Source organism: Tupaia chinensis, unplaced genomic scaffold (genome assembly GCF_000334495.1).
Source record: "Tupaia chinensis unplaced genomic scaffold, TupChi_1.0 Scaffold138441_1, whole genome shotgun sequence".
NCBI classification, from domain to species: Eukaryota; Metazoa; Chordata; class Mammalia; order Scandentia; family Tupaiidae; genus Tupaia; species Tupaia belangeri.
In genome coordinates this window covers 412619-433126 of record NW_006198338.1, presented here as the reverse complement: position 1 = coordinate 433126, position 20508 = coordinate 412619, and the positions used below count along the sequence as shown (strand labels likewise).

The 20508-nt window shown below is 44.5% G+C and overlaps 2 pseudogenes; one reads left to right on the top strand and one right to left on the bottom strand.

The window, feature by feature from the left end:
• The first annotated feature begins 6088 nt into the window (after positions 1–6088).
• On the top strand, positions 6089–7330 carry LOC102498572 (40S ribosomal protein S2 pseudogene; annotated as a pseudogene).
• Positions 7331–7401: 71 nt separating this feature from the next.
• The window catches only part of LOC102498166 (PWWP domain-containing protein 2A-like), a 34971-nt pseudogene continuing 21864 nt past the window's right edge, over positions 7402–20508 (bottom strand).

Here is a 20508-nt window from a genome sequence, read left to right as displayed (position 1 = left end):
TAAATCACACTTCATCTTTATCCACGTTAGAAGGGGGTGATGATCCTGGTCTGTAAGTTTTGTTTTCTGTCTGCAGGTGGGGTTGGTAGTTAAGTGACAGAGACTCCAGGAAAAAACTGGCCAGAAGGGGGAGCTCAGAGACCAGGGAGCAAGGCTGAGCTGGTTTGCACCGTCAGTACACTAGGGGCTGGAGCCCACCGTGTTGTTTCAGCTTACTCCGAAGATCCAAAGTTCTACCTGGCAAGCAGACCTCGGATTATCACAGAACCTTCAGCGCATTCCCTCCTGACAAATTTGGAATAACTCTGGAAACTGAAATGAGCACAAAGAGTCATACCTTTCGAAGTTTTAAACGGTGTAAATAAAACATTTATTTAAAGTTCCCTTTTCAAAAGGGTTTAGGTCAATGACCAAGATTTTGTAAATCTGGAACCAGCACATGGCATAATGGTGATGTAACTGGACTCCCACGTAGTTGATGGTGGTTTGAGTCCCGGATCCGGCGGTTTGAAACTCACGTCAGGTGCGTGTGCATGCATGCCAAAAATCCTGAGAGGAGAATGGAGAAGGGATTGTGGCACGGCCAGCCCCCTGGGGGGTGATTTCTCATTTTCTGTCTCTCTCTCTGTCTCTCCAGCAAGCACACATGCCCTGTAGCAAAAACTTCTCTAAAAAAAAAAAAAAAAAAAAGACTTTGTAAATCTATAATGTCAAGTGAGTTTCACCTGCTTTGCAAGAAAGGCTCACAGGTGAATTCCTTGAAGACAGTTCATGTCTATGGCGTCAGTGCAGGTCTGGGTTCCATAAAGAAGCCAGCGTTTGCTAAAATCGCACATCCAACACCACGGCAGTTCCTGGGTGTGACATCTCTCCCTATGGAGCAATTTGGTATGTAAATTAGGCAGCCTGTTGTCATATGCATGTGAGCATGTGTGTGTGAGCAATTTAGCCACAGGGTGTTTTTTTATTTTTATTTATTTACTTATTTTTTTAAATTTGACTAGAGAGAGACACACAGAGAGAGAGGGTGAGAAAGCAAGTCACCAGGTCCAGGACTTGAACCATGGTCAGCCATGTGGGAGTGTCTAGCACCGTAACGACCATGCCACCTGCTGGCCCCAGCCATAGGGTGTTTTACTGGATTTTATCTGGGAGTAGGCTGGCGTCATCACTGGTAAAGAAGTAACGATTCATGTTGCTCACAGTGAGTGTTTTGACATTTTGTGGTTGTAGGGTAGTCACTTTTTAAAAATTTTTATTAGAGAGTTTTTGCTACAGGGCATATGTGCTCACCAGACAGACAGAGAGAGACAGAGAGACAGAAAGTGAGAAATCACCCCCCAGGGGAGATGGCCATGCCGCAATCCCTTCTCCTCCATTCTCCTCTCAGGATCTTGGGCACGCGTGCACACTCACCCGGCGTGAGTTCTAAGCCACTGGGTGTGGGATGCGAATCGCGGTCGACTACATGGGAGTCCAGCGACATAGCCATTATGCCAACTGCTGGTCCCTGGAGTAGACACTTTTGAGCCTTTTGCAAACATGGTGGTCGCGGGTGTGAACTTGTCTGCACATCACTGACATTCGGGGGGAACATCACAGTCTGGAAGTCAGCGGGCAAGTTTTCACCTTCTTATGTTAGGACACCTGAGTGGTACAGTCCACTAAATGGGGACAATGAAGAGGGCGGTGATAACATGCCCATCACAGCAAGAAAAAGAAGTTCTGTCATGTGACCAGTGTAGCTCCCTTCATGGTTCACAAAGCATCCCACAGCACTGGGAGTTATTTTCTTTTAATTTGTCAGAGAGCACATGTACTCAGCAGAGAGAGAGGATCACATGCACACACACACACACACACACAACGGGGGTGGCCATGCCACAATCCTTTGTCCTCCATTATTCTCCTGTTGGGATTTTGGGCTCTCACATGCATGTGCTTGGTAAATTTCTCAAGTCACCGGGTCCAGGACCCAAACGACTCTATTGACCACATAGAATCCAGCTGCTTTAACCCCACGCCACCAGCAGGCTCGAGGAGTTCTTATTCTCAGCTCTCCCTTTCCAGTGAGGACACTGAGGTCCAGGGAGTCACAGGAGTAACTCGCAGCCACCCAGCTGGTGGTTTGGGAGGGAGGGCCACCCTGGGTCAGAAATGTGAGGGAGGGCCACCCTGGGTCAGAAATGTGCCTATTCGTAACGTCTGGCCTTGGAGTCCAGGGCCATTGGCTGGATCGTGGAGCCAGAGCAGATGGCCTCAGGGTCAGCAGACTCAGAGTGAGTGGCCACTGCTCCTTCCTAGAAGACTTTCTCCTTGGCGCTGGGCATGCAGGGAGGGTGTGGAAGCAGCCGGGGGTGTGGAACAGAAGAAGCAACTGAGGTGCTTGGTCCCATGAACCATTCATAAGTGGAGACTTTGGGGTGTTCCCTTTGTGATTATCACATGAACCGCTGCCCCAGCTGAGCTGAGACAACTGTGGGCACCGAGGTCCCCTCCAAGGACACAAGAGCAGCGGCCTGGATTGAATACCACTCTGCATCAGGCCACGTGTGCGTGACGGTGCATGGGATGGTGCGTGTGACGGTGACGGACTCATTTGACCTTCAACCCATCAACCTGTGAGAACAGGGCATTCTCAGCCCCTGGTAGAGATGAAAACACAGAGGTGAAGTCAGAGTTAACTCAAGAACAGAGTGCTGAATCTGGGCTGTAGATCTGGGCCATTGATAGAGGTACCGGCATTGCAGCCTCCTCTCTGCCATTCTGAATTTGTAATGACGTCTAAAGCCAAACCCTCAATGAGACCGTGAAACAGGAGTTGTTTCAGACTTTCTATTTATGAAGGGCTTCCCAGTTTTATAAGGTATTTTCACATTCATCATTACCCTTTTACATTTTTTAGTAACTATTTCATTTAGTATTATTACTTGTTAGTTTAAGAAGAGAAAGATGGGGGACCAGCAGGTGGCATGGTGTTAAGGACACCGGACACTCCCACACGGCCAACCATGGTTCAAGTCCTGGACCTGCTGGCTTGCTTTCTCACTTTCCCTCACTCTCTGTGTCTCTGTCTGGTCAAATTTAAAAAAAAAAGAAAAAATGAATGAATGAACAAATAAAATTAAATAATTCTTTTTAAAAAAAAAAAAAAGAAGAGAAAGAAAGTGAGAAAGCAAGTTGCCAGGTCCAGGACTCAAACCACTGTCAACCATATAAGAGAATAGCACCTTAACAACCACACCACCTGCCGGCCCCTCATCATTATTCTTAAGCCACACAAAACCCTGTAAAGCAGATTTATTGGGTACGATCGTCTCCACTTTAAAACCAAGGAAACAGGGTCAGCCCTTTAGCTAGTGGTTAAGGGAGCTATATCCTACGTGGCTGACTTGGATTCAAATCCCAGCCCCGGCAGCTCATAAAACACACTGCATGTGGGTGCATGCACTCTTCAAACCCCAGCAGGATGGAAAAGTGGAGAAGAGGGGATCGTGGCATGACCACGCCCCATCGTGGGGTGCTTTCTCTCTATCCCTGGCTAGCACTTGGACCTTCTGGCAATGTGGAAATAAAACAAGAGGCATGGAGATACAGACAGGTAAAAGAGGATGAAAACCACCGAACGTGTAGCGTATGCCGCGCTGCACTAGGCGTTTCCGTTTGCTCTCTTGCTTCAAGCTCTAACCCCGCAGTGTCTCTGTTGTGCTGAGGAGGCCCTGAGCATGAGTGTTTGCTAGGTGTACACAGCTCTGGACTTGGTGCTGAGACCCACTCAGGAACCCCAATTCTCGCTTTCCCTGCTGTGCCGACAAATGCAACTCATTGCACGTGCCAATTTGGTGGAGGATGAGCAGGCACTGAAAGCTGCCCGCTCAGACGCCTGGACAGCATTCTGTCTACCGCATCACGCTGGCTCTGACGTGGTTCAGGGTGCAGGTGAATACGAACAGAGGCCAGTTAAAGTCAGTTCTTGGGGAGAACAACAATATTGGAGAGATTAACCAGGGCAGACTGGGGGTCCCAAGGGAAGGGTGTGTGATGGCACACTGCGGGAGTGACCCCTGTTATCCTGTGACAGTGGTCGTGACCCAGCCTGGCTACCACCTCACACGACATTGCTGTCAGTCCAAGATGCCACCAGGAAGTGCTCGAAAGTGTCTCAGGTGGGTGTCTGAAGCCGTGCTGGCGGACCTGTCTCTCCTGGGAGAAGGTGCAATATAACCGTGTCTGCAGCTGCACTGTCAGTATGGTAACCAGGCCACGTGCGACTATTAAGCGTTTGCAATATGGCTAGCCTCGGTTAAAACATAAGCATAAAATATTTCCCACATTTTGTAAGACTTAGTATGAAAAGTAGAATAAAATAACTCATACTATTTTTATGTTAATTCCATATTAAAATTCCATTTGAGATGTATTGGGTTTAATAAAATATTCTATTAAAATTAATTTTGCCAAGGCCAGAGGGTGGTGCTGGCCTCCCACATGGCTGACTGTGGTTTGAGTCCTGGACCTGGTGGCTTGCTTTCTCACTTTCTCCCTCTCTCTCTCTCTGGTGAGTGCGCATGACTTGGCAATAAAAAAATTAATTAAATAAATACAATCAAATAAATAATTCTTTAAAAAAATAATGTCGGAACCAATAGTTAGCATAATGGCTATGTCGCTGGACTCTCAGGTAGTCAACCGCGGTTCGTGTCCTGGACCCAGTGGCTTAAACTCATGCTGGGCGTGTGTGCGTGTGTGTCCAAGATCCCGAGAGGAGAATGGAGGAGAAGGGATTGCGGTGTGGCCATCTCCCCTGGGGGGGTGATTTCTCACTTTCTATCTCTCTTTCTCTCTCTGCCTGTCTGGCGAGTGCACGCACCCTATAGCAAAAACCTCTCCAAAAAAAAAAAGGAAAATAATAATAATAATGTTGCTGTTCTGGCTCTGTAGCCTGGTGGTTAAAGTGACTAGATCCCATGTAGATCCCACGAGGCTAATAGTGTCATTCAAGTCTTGAATTTGGAGGCATGAAAAAGACACCAAGCAAGTGTGTGTGTGTGTGTTGGGGGGAGGGTGGTGGTGGCCAAAATCCCAAAAGGAAGGAGAGATGGAGGTTTTTAGGTGTGACCATTCCTCATGGCTCTTGTCTACTGGTCCTGGGCATCTGGGCCTAGAACTTGTGGTCTGATGAATTTGCCTAGGATGTGTATTGGAGCAAGATGACCCTTGGAGAGGTCCCATGAAGCAGATGTCCCACGAGTTGCCTGGTCCTTCTCTCTCCTGTGGTGTCTGGAGGTGGCCGGTTGTAGGGTGAGGAGAGGTGACACTTAAGGCTCTAACTCTGCCAAATGGGCAGACTGCAAAGTCCTGTGGCCCAGTGACAGGAGCAGAACAGCGGCGTGTTTCTTTGCTTTCCTTTCTCTTCTTCTCTATTGGCTAGCTCTTAAATTATTATTATTTTTTTATTGCCAGAGAGAGCATGTACTTACCACAGAGGGAGAGACAGAGAGATGGAGAGAGGGGAAGGCAGAAAGCACTCCATAATGGGGTATGGTTCTACCACACCCCGTTCTCCATTTCTCCTTCCTGTTGGGATTTGGGGCATGCACATGCACCTGGCTTGTTTTCAAACTCCTGGGACTGAGGCTTGAACTGCCACTGGCCATGTGGGATCTGGCTCCCTTAACCATCAGGCCATAGGGCTGGCTTCGTGGATAACAGTTTAGGGCATTCACTCACATCTTTCACTCCTAGGTCCCTCCTAGGTCAGTAGAAGAGTACCCGGATGAAGAAACAGACTGGGCTGGTAGAGAAGTCTGACAAGCAGAAAAGCAAATGAGCAGAGAAAGGCTGGTCCCGATCTCAGAGGACACAGTGCCTGACTTGAAAGGACTTCTTTGAGAGAAGACCAAAAGGGATGCTTTGAGGAAGTATTGACCAAAGAGATGAATCAATTCACCATCATCCCTCCCAACCTCCCCACAGTCTGGACTTGGGCAGACCTACTCTGAATTCATGCAGATCTCATAGCCCAGGAGGGGGCACTAAGAGTCCTTCTTCCCTAGACCCCTGCCTGGCACAGAAGCACACAGAGGCAATGGTACATGGGCTCATCAAGTTGACCACAAGTGACGGAAATGATAAAGCACAAGAGCAGACCAGCGATCTCCTGGACACTGAAGGAGGTAGAGATTTGCCTGGGGGAGGGCAACACGGAAGTGCAAAGGTCAGCATGGCCAGCTAGGACAGGGCATGAGGCCATCAGGCCATGAGGCCTGCCCAAGAGGCAGGCTTTCCAGTGTCCTGGAGAATGTCCATGGGGCTCATTCTGTTCTGGTCAAGAACTAAATAACCAGACAAGGGGGCCAAAATCTGCTTCTATACTGTCTGGGTGTATCACTGGAGGCCCTGATGGAAAAATTACTGGAATTATCTAGAGAACTTTTTAACTTTAGCTTTGCAAGATGGACCTCTGTCCCAAAGATTGGCTTTGGAGACCCTGCACTGTGGTCAACCAGGCCACAAAGGTAAACCTACTTCTTCTTTGAGCTGAGAGGCCTTGGGGGCCACTGTGGCTTCTGTGGAGACTTTGGCAGTGTCCCCAGGGCTGGGGTTGCAGCTGTGGTTGGGACTGGGCCAAGGCTGTGGAGCTTGCAGAGGCAAGACCGAGGACAAGGAGTGGATCCTGGTGACTAAGCTGGGTGACTAATCTAGTCAAAGTCTTAAAGATCAACTCCCCACAGGAGATCTATCTCTTCTTCACACTCATCAAGAAGTCTGAGATTGACTTTTTCTTGGGGACATATCTCCAGGATGGGATTACGAAGTTTATGCCTGTGCAGAAGTAGACTTGCACTGGCCAGCCAACCAACTTCAAGATGTTTGTCACCATTGGGGGCTACAATGACCACGTTGGCTTGGGAGTAAAGGAGGTGGCCACCACCATCTGGGGGACCCTCATCCTAGCCAAGCTCTCTATCATCACTGTGCAGAGAGGCTCCTGGGGGAACAAGATCAGCGAGCCCCACACTGTCCTTTCCAAGGTGACCAGCTGCTATGGCTCTGTGCTGGTGTGCCTCATCCCCGCCCCCAGAAGCACTGGAATCATGTTGACCCCATGCCCAAGGAATTACCAATGATGGTTGTCACTGATGGCTGCTACAGCTCACCCTGGGCAGTTTCACCAAAGCCACCTTTGACACCATCTCCAAGACCTATATCTGACCTCCAACCTCTGAAAAGAGACCATGTTCACCAAGTCTCCATGTCAGGAATTCATGGACCATCTTGTCAAGACTCACACCAGAGGATTCAGGCTCCAACTGTGGCCACAACATAGAATTTTTAAACAAGAAAAATCAAGTGAATTAAACCAAAATTTTTTTAAACAAAGGAAGAAAGAAAACCCACTCAGGTGATGTCTGGGCTGGAGGAACAGTCAGAAAGGCCTTCAGAAACCCCTCTCCCACAGTCAGAAGGCACACTGAGTCTTCGTGCAACTGCTAATCCTCTCCCGTCTTGCTCAGCACCTGCTTTCTTCTTGAACTTCTATTTGCTCAGGGTAATGGATTCAGAACGAGGGTTGAGATTGGCTTCAGTGAATGACTTCCTCTGGAGTTATACTTTGACCGAACAGTACAGTGAGTACTGAGTTTTAGTTATTCTTCTACTCTCCCCACAACTGTTCGTGACAAGCAGTTTCCACTGACTGGAGTGCTGAACCCAATGCGCTGTGCCTCCATTTCTAGCTCTGCACAAGGGAAGGGATTGACCATGTCCCCCCTGGGCCCTCTCCAGCTCTGTCTGCTGGAGTGCCCAGTTCCAGCAAATTTATTTTATTTTATTTTATTTTATTTTGAAAGGTTTTTGCTATAGGGCGCATGCGCTCGCCAGAAAGACAGAGAGACAGAGAGATAGAAAGCGAGAAATCACCCCCCAGCGGGGATGGCCACACCGCAATCCCTTCTCCTCCATTCTCCTCTTGGGATCTTGAGCATGCATGCACATGCGCCCGGCATGAGTTTAAGCCACCGGGTCCAGGACTTGAACTGCGGTCAGCTACATGGGAGTCCAGAGACATAGCCATTACACCCACTGCTGGTCCTAGAAGAATACAATTATTAAAGATATTGGTTTAAAACTATAAAGTTGCCATCCTTATAAGGTAAAAATGTTAAATATCAGCAATTTCATATGATTCGACCTAATGTAGAAAAGTTTTCTCAGAACTGAAAGGCATGAGCCTCCATATTAAAAATGGCAAGTGAATAAAAGAATCACACTAAGGCACAACATCAAAAAATATTCAGAACATGAGGGATAAAGGAAAGATCTTGGAGGACAAGGGTTGAGCAGGATGAGGGAGAGAGGAAGAGAGGGAGGGTGTGAAGGAAAGAGAGAGAGGAAGAGAGAGAGAGAGAAACAGAGGTAATGGAAAAGGTTACTTAGAAAAGATGAATAACCCTAATACGATCAGACTTCTCGTGAGTTTTAAGCTACCGGGTCCGGGACGCGAACCGCGGTCGACTTCATGGGAGTCTAGCGACATAGCCATTATGCTAACTGCTGGTCCCTAGATGTCTTTTCGTAGGAAGTTACTGTGGGATGTGCTTCAGAAAAACAGAGAGGAAACAAAGAAAACAAAAGATACGAGATCAGAGAAACAGGAGCATCAGTCCAGGAGGATAAAGAAGAGAAATCCAAGGGTAATAGCCGTTGTAGGAGGGGCAGGTGAGGCCTGGAGAAATGAGGGCTGAGCAGGCCGGGCCTGGGGTGGGGCAGGAGGGGGAAACCAGGAGAGGATTAGGCATTTAGGAAAACTAACTAAAGTCCTTGTTTGGAAAGATCGACAGGAATAATTCTTTAAAAACTACTTACGTGCACATAGAAGATTAAGAAAATAATTAAAAGGAAGATGATTAATCAAAAAAAATAGCTTAAGAAACAAAACATTAATACTTTTTGTGTTATAATGCTTTTGAGAGATTAAAAGAGGGGAGAAAGACAATGAGATTGGAGTCAGACCCACTTACAGATAGATAAAGTAGGGGCCCCAAAAGGAGGTCACTATGTTTTTCTTTTTAATGAGGTCTCTGTGGTTTTCCTCTATGGTCCATTCAATGTACAATATGCACCCCTTTGACATGTTCCTAAAGAAATGATGACTCCTTAGTAATAAAGCAGGTGATAGGGATATCGAACACACAGACAGGGTAAAGACGGAAGATGGAGTCACAGTGGCTAAGCTTTCATAGCCGAAAGCTGGTACATTGAGCTGAGGGCACAGATTCTCTTCAGTAACTGCGTCCTAATAAGGACAGAATGCTCTGGTCTGCTGACCCCACAAAGAATAGGTGAATAAATCACTCAGACTACACGTAACCATTTTCTAAAGCCCACTTCCTTATCAGAGAGCCAACCCTTTGCTCGGGCTGCTAGATAAAATCTCCTCACCTCTAGCCCCTCTTTGTTGGAAAAAGAGTGTGGGAGGGGAAGAGGGTAGAAAAGGAAATTTGGGGGGGAAATTGGAGAGGTAAGACACTTGTGGGACACAGACAAGGTTTATTATCTGTTGACGAGGATGTGTTCAATCGTCTCAACTGGGCTGGACCGAGGTGTATATCATGCTGGGGAAAGTCTCTTCACGATCTAAATAATGTATAGGAATTTAAGGTATGAATTTAAAAAAATTGAAAGAAAGGAAAAAAAAAACAAGGAAAATCTGAGAATATGATGTACACAAGAGAGCCTAATGATACATAAGAACTCAATGTGGACCACCATGTGGCATAGTGTTTAAAGCGCTGGACTCCAACATGGCTGACCATAGTTCGAATCCCTGGACCTGGTGCTTGTTTTCTTACTTTCCTTCTCCCTCTCTCTCCCTCTCTCTGACTCTCTCTGGTGAATTAAATAATAATAATAATAATAAATAAATAAAATAATATTTTTAAAAACTTGATGTAATGTGGTATCCTAGAGAGGGTCTTGGGATATAAATAGATATTAATTTAAAACTAAGAAAATGTGAATAAATCATGAGCTTTGTTTAAAAAATAATTTCCGGGGCCAGCAGTTGGCGTAATGGCTATGTCACTGGGCTCCCATGTAGTCGACCACGGTTTGAGTCCCAGACCCAGTGACTTAAACTCACGACGGGTGTGTGTGTGCCCAAGATCCTGAGAGGAGAATGGAGGAGAAGGGATTGCAGCGTGGCCATCCTCCCTGGGGGGTGATTTCTCGCTTTCTGTCTCTCCGTCTCTGTCCGTCTGGCGAGTGCATGTGCTCTATAGCAAGAACCTCTCCAAAAAGAAAAAAAAGAAAAAAATCTCCTCTCCTCCAGTCCTTCTTTGGCAACCCATTCAAGCCCCCTTCCACTACATTGGAAGCTTTTTCTCCTTGCCTAACAAATTCTGCTTTCCTCTCCTCTCCGAGTCTGCATCTCTAATTCTTCGTGGGCGTAGGACAAGAACCGATATGGGTGTTGGGTCTGATCACCCAGTCCTCCCACCTCAATAAGAAAACTAAATTCTTAACTATCTCAATAGGAATAGAAAAGAATACTAAACTCAAAATAGGACAAACATACTATTTAGACATTTTTTTTTTTTTTGGAAAGGTTTTTGCTATAGGGCGCGTGTGCTCGCCAGACAGACAGAGAGAGACATAGAGACAGAAAGCGAGAAATCACCCCCCCAGACAGGATGGTCACGCCGCAATCCCTTCTCCTCCATTCTCCTCTCGGGATCTTGGGCATGCACACACACGCGCCTGGTGTGAGTTTTAAGCCACCGGGTCCGGGACGCGAACCGCGGTCAACTACATGGGAGCCCAGCAACATAGCCATTACGCTAACTGCTGGTTCCCACTACTTAGACATTTTGATGGTAAATCTCAGGGAAAAAAATTAACTCAAGGTGTTAATGGTGACTTTTTCTGGATTATGGGACTGGTGTGGGGGTTGAGGACAGGGACAGCTATATTTTGTTATAAACTTGTATTACTGTTTTATTTTTTGCATGTATCACTTAGAAAAAAATATCTTAAGTTTAGAAATCCCCTGCATAAAAAGCATGTGAACCAACCTTTCTGTGTTTCATAGGTCAGATGGCCATTTTTATTTCCACTCTGACGGTTATCTGGAAATAAAACTATCGTGGTGTTCTCAGTGAACCCTCTGACTCATATCAGATGGGTTGCCATTTGCGACCTCAGAGATTTTTAGATATCTTCTGCTCGTGCGAAATGATTCTCTTCTTCCTTGGAATTTCCCACCTCCTGGCGGTTATAGGGGTGGAAGAGAATGTCTGTTCCAACCAGTGGGCACAGCGTCTTGGTAAGAGTCTTGGGGTATGTCTTAGTTACATAAGGTTAGTTAGGGTTCTGATTTGAAGCAGGTCCCGAAGTATACCCCCAAATGGAACACTATCACAGAACTTCCATGCCAGGGAACCAAGGTTTGAGCTTTATTTATTAGTTGCCTTAACTTTGGGCAAGCTACTTCACCAATCTAAGCTTCTCCTTCATTAACAATATAATAACTTCTCTGTCTTATCATTTGGATGAGGAATAAATGGGTTGATGTCTGTGATATTTGGAGCCAGCAGGAGGCATGGTAGTTAAGGCAGCTGGATCCCATATGGCTGACTGCAAGGCTCTAGTCTCAGATCTGGTGGCTTGAAAAACAACACTGGGCTCGTCTGTGTACATGTTCAAAAATCCCAGAAGGAGAGCTGGAGAATGGATTGTGGCATGGCCATGCCTTTCTACTTTCCCTCCTTCTCTCTCTGTCTCTCTCAGGTGACTACATGCACTCTCTGCCAAATTCACACACACAAGCAAGCATGCAATAGTGCGTGTTATATTCTTATTGGCCTATAGTGGTCAATAAATTAGCAATGATCAGTTTCCTATGTAAGAATAATGTTGACCCTATACAAATTACCTGCAAATGCAGATAGCATAAGTGATACTGAAAATAATATAATTCAGTAAAAGACAATCATGGGTTGGTACCGGGTAGACTGGAGACTGATCTGGGCTCAATTACTTACCTATATGATTCCAGTCAAGTGATCAGAGAAGATGGGATTGTCAGTGTACTGCACTAGGGCTGAGATCGATGAGGACTACATATACATGTGTCTATTAAGTCATCAAGAAAGGCACAATGTATGCAAAAACACATCATGACTTTCCTGATGACCCACTAGGACAACCAGAACAAAACTTCCGTGTTACATTTTTGAAACTTTGAGGGATAGAATACGAAATTCAGTTCTCACTTAGAGTCGTCTAAGTGACATATACAGTGTGTTAATGTCCGTCATACAAAGAGAGCCTCCGATTAATCAGAAAAAGACAGCTACAAAGAAAAATGGGCCAAGAGTATGCCAGGGGAAATAGAATGGAGTGATAACTACACGAAAAGATTCCCAATCTGCAATATTCAAGTAAAAACTAAAATAAACAGTGAGATGCTTGGTATACAGGGAAATAAACTAATAAGCTGATACTGGTCATTTGCTTGTTTATTTTTATTTTGAAATTATCATAGATTCACATGGAGTTGTAAACAATAATACAAAGAGATTCTATGTACACTTTACCTAGTTTCCCTTTAATGTAACATCTTGCAAATTTGTAGTGCAACATCACAACCAGCCAAAATATGGAACAATTCCATTTTTTAAAAAATTTACAATAGGGCATGAGTGCTCTCCAGATAGAGAGAAAAACTCCCCACCAAGGGGTATAGCCATGCTGCAATCCCTTCTCCTCCATTCTCTTCTCAGTGTTTTTGGCACGCCTGCACACATGCCCCAGCATGTTTTCATTTATTCATTTTTAATTTTATTTATTATTATCAAAATCTTGCTTTGTGGAGGGGCACTGCATACGGAAGCCATCTTGAGCTATCCGCCATCTTGGAAACCATTAGGTTTCACTTCCTCACTGAGCAAACCATTTCTCAGAAATCATGTGACCAACCGTTCTCCCCGGGGAGGTTGGATTTCTAGGTGATGGGAGAGATCCACCCACATCAATGATTGGCTCATACTGTTCTATCTCATTTGCATTTCGGGCAACCAATCAATGCCCACCAGCCTGCATATAACTCGACATTCTTCCTCAATAAACAGAAGACCAGAAGACTTGATCAGCACCTTGTATTGTCTCCACTTGGTGTGTCTGTGTGTGTTTGTCCCATCTCTCACTCCCTCCCCCAAGAAACCTGTTCGACAGTCCCGCGGGTCGGGACATTGCTTATATTACATTGAATCACATGTATATTTACATTGTATTACATTTCTTTTTCCAGAAGGAATACCATGCATATCAGTCAAAAAAAAGACATTACTATGCACATCATCATCGAAAAGCTTTTCATCGTTTTTCCAGATTATTATCATTTTTTTATTCTCGTTACTTTTTAAACATTTGATCACTATATACCATTTTGCTTATAAAAAGAATTTACCCAATATGAAATACTCCTCAGACCAGTCCAGTTGAGAATATTAGACATGTCATCATCAACAGGTAATAAACCATTTCTGTGTCTCATTAACGTCATGCCTCTCTGTTTGTTCTCTTGCTATCCTTCTCTATACTCTTCTCCTGCCCCGTTCCACACTGTCTTCAGCATTTCTAACTATTTTCATTGCTTTTATGCCCTCCAATATTTTGATCTCTACCATAGAGTGCGGATAGTCGGTATATATTGAGTGGATACATACAATATCTTTCTTTCATATCTTGGCTTACTTCACTCAGCAATAGATCCTCCATATCTGACCACTTTCTATCAAATGCCAGGGTCTTGTTTTTTATGGCTGAGTAGTATTCCATCGAATATATGTGCCACACTTTTTCAATCCATTCATCAGTTTGTGGACATTTGGGTTGGTTCCATGTCTTGGCAATCGTGGAGAATGCCACAATAAACACTGATGTGCAAGCGCTTTTCTGACTGAGCGTTCTCCTGTCCTTTGGGTAGATACCCAGAAGTGGGATTGCTGGATCAAATGTAGTTCTATTTGTAGATCTTTGAGGAACCTCCGTATTGTTCTCCACAGTGACTGAACCAGTTTACATTCCCACCAACAGTGTAGGAGAGTTCCCCTTTCACCACATCTCCACTAATTCTTACCACTTTTTATATTTTAATCTTTGCCATTCTGACAGGGGTTAGGTGATATCTCATTGTGGTTTTAATCTGCATCTCCCTTATCATGAGAGATGTTGAACACTTCCTCATATTCCAGTATGTTTTTAAAGCTGCAGGGCCTGGGGCTTGAAACGCTCTGTTGGCAGTGGGATCCAGCTGCCTTAACCTCCATACCATCTGGTGGCCTCATAAGGATTCCTCACATTGCCTTTTTACCATATATCTGGGAATGTTAAATACATAGAATGTGGAAACTTTTGAGACTGGCTTTTTTGTTTTCATTAAGTCTAATTCATTAGAAATTCATCCTTGTCATGGTGTGCCTCAGTAATTTGTTCCTCTTTATTATGGAGTGATAGGTTAAGGGATGAATGTACCACAGGTTAGCTATTCACCCATGGAAGGACAAAGAGCTGTTTACAGTTCGAGGCTGGGAACACCCACAAGATGTCATGCTTGATCTGCACTTGTACAGAGATCCTGAAGCCATTGAGAACAAGTAGGCCACCATTGAGGAATTTCAGGGTGAATGGACTGCTCCAGCTCCTGAGCTTATTACTACTCAGTGAGAATTTGTGGACTGGTCTGAAGGCATGCAGGTGTGGTCTCTGTCCCTCTCCAGCAGCTTCCTGTTGACAAAGAATGGGGTGATCAGCCTGCCATTGAAGACCAGCCTACAGCTCCCACTGCTCAGGCCACTGAAAGGGTAGGAGCAACCACTGAGTGCTCTTTAGCTGTTCTTCCACAAACTCCTATAAAAGTGAAAATAAAATAGATAAAAAAGAAAAAAAGAAAGAAAAAAAATAAAAGAAGAAACCTTTCCCCTTGATTTTTCGCTATTGCTTTTCTGTTTTTAATTTCACTAATTTCTACTCTTTGTTATTTCTTCCTTCTGCTAGCTTTGGGTTTCTTTTTCTTTTCTTTTTTTTTTTTAAAGAATTATGTATTTATCATTATTATTATTTAATTTTGCTACAGAGTACATGAGCTCACCAGAGAGAATCACAGAGAGAGACAGAGAAAGCAAGCTGCCTGGTCTGGGATTCAAACTCTGGTCAGCCATGTTAGAGTCTAGTGCTTTAACCACCACACCACCAGCAGCCCCTTGCTTTTCTTTTTTCTACATTCTTCAGATGTCAGCTTAAATGATCTATCTAACAACTTTCCTCTTTTTCTAATGTAAAGATGTAGTGCTTTATGTTTTCTTGTCAACACTGTTTCAGTCACATCCAACAAATTTTGATAGTTTATACTCTTGTTTTCACTCAGCTAATGTGTGTGTGTGTGCGCATGTTTAATTTACAATAGGGAGGGAAAATAATGTTCTCTCTACCCTTCATAATTCTCAACTGAAAAAGGCAGATTTCACAAGAGAAATGCAATGAGAAGTTTTAATCACACGTATATCTTATGGATACATGGCTGATACCCAGGGGAAGGATGAGTAAATTTCAGGAAGAAGTAGATTTGAATTTATACTTAACCATCATCAACTAAGACAAAGAAAGAAGTGTATTGGAGAGTACAGAAATGAAGAGATGGTCAGAGAAAAGCATAGTAAATAAACATAAGGATTTTTTTAAGGCATATTTTTAGTGACTTCTTCATTGGTAAGACTTTCTAGAGAGTTAGAGTCATTCTTTTCTTTCTGGTATGAGAAGAGACGCTGGAGATTTCCTTTACAGATATGAACGTCTTTTGCAAAAGGATAACTTCTCTTGTTTTCAGAGCTTCTCTTGTGCCTGCTGATTCCCAAAATAATCAGATCAAAATAATCCTTATTCCTAAAAGGCACTTCTGGATGACATATTTTGGTCTCCCAAGGTGATATTTAGGGGTAGCATCTTCTGATCTCTGTTGTTCCCTTGAGATTTCCTCATTGAGCCATGATTGTTTACAAATGGATTGTTTAGTTACCACATGTTTAGGGATTTTTCTGTTACCTCTCTCTTACTGATTGTTAGTTAGATTCTGCTGTGGTAAGAGAACACACTCTGTATGATTTAGTGTTTTGTTTTGTTTTGTTTTAATGTGTTGAAATTTGTTTTCTAACTCAGGATATGGTCTAGTCAAAAGATAAAATTACAACAAATTGAAAGAGCTTCGTTGACTTTTATTGTGAGTCTAGAATCAGGGACCACTTCATTCCATAAAATAGAGTAAGTGTTCCAAGGAATGGGGAAGAAGAGGTTAAGATTTTTTTTTTTTTTTTTTTTGAGAGGTTTTCTCTCGCCAGACAGACAGAGAGACAGAAAGCGAGAAATCACCCCCCAGAGGGAATGGTCACGCCGCAATCCCTTCTCCTCCATTCTCCTCTCGGGATCTTGGGCACGCATGCACACGCGCCCGGCGTGAGTTTTAAGCCACCAGGTTCGGGACGCAAACCACGGTCAACTATGTGGGAGTCCAGCGACATAGCCATTACGCTAACTGCTGGTTCCAAAAGGTTAAGATCTTATGGACAAAGAAGGGCTGAAGAAAGCAGAAGCAATCAAGAACAGGTTGGTCATTTGAAAGTTACTTCTGGGCCAACCGATAGCATGGTGGTTGAAGTAGCTGGATCCCACGTGGCCGACTGTGCGATTTGAGCCCCAGACCTGGTGGCTTGGAAAACACACTGGGCACATGTGTGTGCATGCCCAAAGTCCCAAGAGGAAAATAGAGAAGAAGGGATTGTGATGTGGTCATCTCTTGACAGAGGTGCTTTCTCACTTTGTCTCTCTGTCTCCCTCCTTCTCTGCTCTAGCAAAAACAAAAACAAAAACAAAAAAACACAAAAACAAAACAACAACGATAAAAGTTACATTCCTTGTAAGGTTAGGACAGAACAATAGAAAAGTAACTGATTGGTTACCCCATAGAACTGTCATGAGGAGCTGGTATTTGTACATGCCTAGAACAATGCCTAACACAGTAAGTAACAGCTAAGCCCAAGTTAATTTTTCCACACCATTACACATATGGTTCCTCATCCTGGAAATATCTTTCTCCATCATCAAGCTTACTCAAGATATTTTTCAACATCTATCTTGTGGCTTAGAGTGCACCTGGCCCCCTGCCACTTGTCACCAGAAATATGTATCCACTTAGCAAATGGGAATGTGTAATGTGCTGAACAGGAAAACAGGTAGCTCATAGGTGCTGAGGAAATTATTGAAATTTTGACCTATTAAGAAAGAGGTCTCGGGAACCAGCAGTTAGCGTAATGGCTATGTCGCTGGATTCCCATGTAGTCAACCGCGGTTCGTGTCCCAGACCCGGTGGCTTGAAACTCACGCCGGGCGTGTGTGCGTGCGTGCCCAAGATCCCGAGAGGAAAATGGAGGAGAAGGGATTGCGGCGTGACCATCTCCCCTGGGGGGTGATTTCTCGCTTTCTGTCTCTATGTCTCTCTCTGTCTGTCTGGCGAGCGCACGTGCCCTGCAGTGAAAATCTCTAAAAAAAAAAAAAAGAAAAGAAAGAGGTCTCCCTTTAAACTCTCATTAAAAACCCTAGAAGACAAATCCATGACTATTTTCATTTTATAGACAAAGAATAGAAGGGAGAAGGAAGTTTAGTAACTTATCTAAGATCACTTAACTAATAACAGAAAGAGTCAAAAAGCAAGCAATCTGGGGCTGACCCAGTAGCTTTGTGGTTTCAGGAGCCAAATCCCATGGCCAACCTCAGTTCGATTCCCAGCCCTGGGGGCTTGAAAAACATGCCCGGCACGTGTACACACATGCCGGAAATATTGACAAGAGCAAGAGATGGAAGAGAGGAGATTGCGGTGTGATCACATCCCTCTAGGGGGCGCTTTCTCTCTCTGTCTGTGTTTTTGTCTCTCTCTGGTGAGAGCACATGGCCTCTGGCAGTTAAAGATCAGTCAGTCTGTGCATCCCCTTACCTCTGCTTTGTACTGCCTCTCTGTACAGCTTGAAGAGGATGGATACTAAGGTAGCCTGGAGGTCGGGGTGAGTGGGGTGAGAACTGCCAGGGAAACACTGAGTGGCAAGAGTGGGGATGCTAGCACCGTAATTCAAATAGGAGGTGCTGGTCGGTTCCAGATACATGTGGAATATTAGGCAACAGAATATGCTCATGGCTTGGATCTACAGTTTGAGGGAAGGAGAAGTGTGAGGGTGAATTGTGTTTTTTAAATTATTATTATTATTTATACATTCAATCGCTATACATCATTTCGATTGTAAGAGATCTTTATCCAGCATGGTACCTATCTCAGTCCAGTTGAGAATACTGTACACATCCTCATTAACAAATAACAAAATATAGGGACCAGCAGTTAGCGTAATGGCTATGTCGCTGGACTCCCATGTAGTCGACCGCAGTTCGCGTCTCGGACCCGGTGGCTTAAAACTCACGCCAGGGTGTGTGCTTGTGTGCCAAGATCCCGAGAGGAGAATGGAGGAGAAGGGATTGTGGCGTGACCATCCCCCCTGGGGGGTGATTTCTCACTTTCTGTCTCTCTGTCTCTCTCTTTCTGGCGAGTGCGCGCACCCTATAGCAAACAAACCTCCTTTCTCCCTCCTCTCTGGTCAAATTTAAATAAATAAATAAAGTTAAATAAAATAATTATTTTTTAAAAAAATAACAAACTATGTCTGTGTCCCACGAATTGTGTTTTTTCTTAATTAAAAAAAAATGTTATTTACTTAAAAGCAATCAGAGTGTCAACAGAACAGCTGCAATTTTTTTTTTCAATTACAGACTGGCATTCAATTAACAGAACAATAATTTCATATAAGCTGCATCAGAGACACTGAAGATGAAAAACTACCCTCCCCATATATAACTAATTTGTGCTGTGCATCAACAAGAACCTGCTTCGTATTGAAATATTCACTTTGTAAAGCTAAATAATGTGATTGAATGTATAAAAGAAAATGAAATTTAGAAATGTAAATGAAAAATAAAATAAACATTAAAAAAAAGAACCTGCTTTAAATTTCCATGCCAATTTACAAGCCTTACACTCTACTAGGCAAAGGTAGTGGCTATTGAAAATATCAGTGGGACAAGGCTAGCTAAAGACATGTTCAGTAGTGTTAACTATACAAAAAAAAGTACTCGGGAACCAGCAGTTAGCGTAATGGCTATGTCGCTGGACTCCCACGTAGTCGACCATGGTTTGCGTCCTGGACCCGGTGGCGTAAAACTCACGCCGGGTGCGTGTGCGTGCGTGCCCAAGATCCCGAGAGGAGAATGGAGGAGACGGGATTGCAGCGTGGCCATCCCCCCTGGGGGGTGATTTCTCACTTTCTATCTCGCTATCTCTCTCTGTCTGTCTGGTGAGTGCACGTGCCCTATAGCAAAAAAACTCTCAAAAAAAAAAAAAAAAAGCACTGTATATTGCGTTTTTGACCTGAGCAACTGAAGGGTATAGATGTCATTAATTGAGAGGCAAATCCCAAGGGTAGGATGAGGTTTGTGGAATATGAATGAAGTGTTTATTTGGGGAAAATTACACTTTAGATGCCTCACATGGAACTGTCAAGCAGGCAGTTAATGCATGAATCAAGTTTAGGGAAGAGTATGGGTTAGGCTAGTGACATACGTGTGGGCATCGCCAGCCTGTTGACGGTATTAAAGCCAGGAGGATGGATGACTATACTTAGCGGGGTTGACACAGAGGAGACTAGGACGGCAGTGTGTGAAACTGCTTCTGGTGTTGATATTCTTCTCAGTGAAATCAGAAGAGAGACGAGCAGCTGAGAATGGAGTCAGTGGACCAAGTGTGAGATGGCTATCTTGGGGTTGAGGCTGAGTGATAAGGGACATATAGCAAAACCCCCAGGCGACACAGACAAGTCACTGTCAGGAACTCAAAGTGCAACTGATTAAGAGGGTTACGTGTCGCTCAGCCAGGAGCTGCTGTGTGGGTGCGCGAAGGTGCAGACAGAAGTGGGTGTTGGACACTTGAGGTTTGCTTGGGTGAGTGTGAGGGAGAGATAGGCATGGAAGTTTCCAGGCTTTCTTGAATCAGTGTGTCCTTTCTGCTTCCTTGAGCCCAGTCTGCTCCTTTCTGAGCTCTTGGTCCTGTTTTCACTCATGGATTTCACTGGGCTTTTCCCCCACTTGTTCCTTTTCCATCTCTCGGCTCTGTCCGCCTTACTCTTCCCTCCAGGCCTCAGTCTTCCTCCTCCTTTTCCCCTCCTGCCCTGTCTTTCAGTTTCTCATCTCACCCGCAAGCCAGTTAACTAAAAGAAACTGGAATCAGCACTTCAAAAGGCGCAGTCATAGTGATTTTCTCTGTTTGACAAGATTCCTACCTGCACACTAATTCCTGAGCTTATTTTCTTAGAATGCAGTGGCTCCAAAGTCAGCCCACATTCGGGTCAGCAACTCTGC